Source organism: Dasypus novemcinctus, chromosome 15 (assembly GCF_030445035.2).
Source record: "Dasypus novemcinctus isolate mDasNov1 chromosome 15, mDasNov1.1.hap2, whole genome shotgun sequence".
NCBI lineage: Eukaryota > Metazoa > Chordata > Mammalia > Cingulata > Dasypodidae > Dasypus > Dasypus novemcinctus.
This window is the reverse complement of record NC_080687.1, coordinates 60,280,415-60,282,865: the sequence shown is the minus strand read 5'-3', so window position 1 is coordinate 60,282,865 and position 2,451 is coordinate 60,280,415. Positions and strand designations below refer to the sequence as shown.

The 2,451-nt window shown below is 33.7% G+C and overlaps 1 non-coding gene across 1 annotated transcript; it reads right to left on the bottom strand.

Annotated features, from left to right (window-relative positions):
- Nucleotides 1–2,038: 2,038 nt before the first annotated feature.
- TRNAG-CCC (transfer RNA glycine (anticodon CCC)) lies at nucleotides 2,039–2,110 on the bottom strand. Its single transcript has one exon. It is a non-coding gene; the product is annotated as a tRNA-Gly (tRNA).
- Nucleotides 2,111–2,451: the final 341 nt, after the last annotated feature.

Here is a 2,451-nt window from a genome sequence, read left to right as displayed (position 1 = left end):
AAATGAGGGCTGAGGTGTTGTACTCTTTGAACACTGCCCGATCCACTGGATTAAGGCTTGAACCAGCCTTGAACTGGACCAGGCACCTTATTGCTTCCTTTCTGGTCCTGGTGTATTTCCATTGTCTTTTCATTTTTATTTAATTTCACAGCATTACTGAGGTATAATTGACATAAAATAAACTGCACATATTTAAAATATACTCTTTGTTTGGTGACTTACGTATATACTTGTGAAATGATCACCACAATAGCTAACATTCCAAGTTTCGTCATGCCTTACTGTGTTCATTCCTTTCTGCTTCTCCCTGACCTCCCCCCATTCCTAAGAAATCACTTATCCATTTTCTGTTGCTGTAGATTAGTTCGCATGTTTTAGAATTTAATATAAATGGAATCATGCCGTATGTACTCTTTTTTTTTTTTTAATCTGGCTTCTTTCACTTATAATTATTTTGAGATTCATCCAAGTTGTTGTATGTATCAATGGTTCATTCATTATTATTGCTAAGCAGTATTCTATCGTAGGTGTGCACCATAGCTTGTTTATCCATTCACCTAATGGACATTTGAGTTGTTTTCAGTTTTGGACTATTAAAACAAAGGTGCTTTGAACATTCACATCCAAAATTTTCCATTTCTTTGTGGTAAACAGATGGAAATAGGATGGTGGGATCATATGGAAGGTTTATGCTTCACTTTTACGAAATTGTCAGCCTGTTTTCCAAAGTGATTGTATTGTTTTACATTCCCACTAGCTGTGCATGAGAGTTTTAGGTGCTCCATATCCCCAAAACACTAGGTATGGTCAGTCTTTTTAATTTTAGCTGTTCTAGTAAATGTATAAATGTAGCTTGTGCTTTTAATTTGCATTTCCCTAATGACTAAATGTTGAGTACCTTTTCATATGCTTATTAGCCACCCATTTATTTTCTCTGGTGAAGTGTCTGTTCTTTTGCCCATTTAAAAAGAATAAGTTGTTTTCTTACTGTCATAGTTTAAGAATTCTTTATATATTTTGCTTACAAGTCCTTTATCAGGTATATAATTTGCAAATATTTTTTCCAATAATATGACTTTTCTTTTCTCTTTCTTAGCAGCATCTTTTTTTTAGCAGCATCTTTTTAAAAGCAGAAATTTTAAAATTTGACAAACACAATTTATTGATTGTGCTTTTGGTGGTATAGATAAGAAATCTTCACCTAACCCAAGTTCACAAGTAATTTCTCCTATATTTTCATCTAAGTTTTATAGACTTATATTTTACATTTAGGTATTTGTCACATTTCAAATTAGTTTTTAAGTGGTGTTTGATGTGGATTGACGTTCGTTTCTTTTTTTACATAGAGATACCCAATTTTTCCAGTATCTCAGTGCCATTTGTTGAAAAAGGCTCTCATTTCTTCACTGAATTGCCTATATAAATTTGTTAAAAATCAGGTACCCATGTATGTAAGTCTGTTTTTGGAATCTTTATTCTGTGCTATTGATCTATTTGTCTCTCTTTACATCAATATCCTATTGTCTTGATAATTGTAGCTTTATCATAATTATTAAAATCAGGTAGCATCATTCTCAAAGTTGTTTTGGCTATTCTAGATCCTTTGCATTTCAATATGGATTTTAGAACCTACTTGCCCAAAACTCCTAGGATTTTAATTGAAATGGTATTAATTCTATAGGTCAACCTGAGGAGAATTTACATCTTAGCAATACTGAATTTTTTGATCTTTAAACATGATATATCTCAATTTATTTAGGTTTTCCTTAATTTCTCTGAGCAATATTCTGTAGTTTTCAAATGTACAAGTGTTATACATCTTTTTTGAATTTATCCCCAAATAATTCATATTTTTATGATACTATAATGGCATTGTTTTACTATTTTTAGTTGTTTGATGGTGGTATATGGAAATAAAATTAATTTTGTTTATTAATCTTGCATCTTTCAACCTTGTGAAATTCATGATTAGTCTCAGTAGGACTTTGTTTTTGTTAGATTCCATATGATTTTCTTTTCATTTTTAAACAAAAATTTTAGGAGATACTGGGGATTGAACCCAGGACCTCATACATGGGAGGCAGGTACTCAACCACTGAGCTACATCTGCTCCCTCTACATGATTTTCTTTTTTTAAAAAAAGATTTATTTTATTTATTTCTATCTCCACACCCCGTTTGCCCCCCACTGTCTGCTCTCTGTGTCCATTCACTGTGTGTTCTTCTGTGTCTGCTTGTATTCTCTTTAGGCAGCTCTGGGAACTGACCCTGGGACCTTCCGGAGTGGAGAGAGGCAATTACTTTCTCGTGCCACCTAAACTCCCTGTTCTGCTACATCTTGTGCTACATTTTCTCTCCTCTGTGTCTCTCATTGCATCATCTTGCTGCTCCAGCTTTCAGTGTTGGCCAGCATTCTTGCACAATGTGGCTTTCCCATGCTGGGTGGCATTCC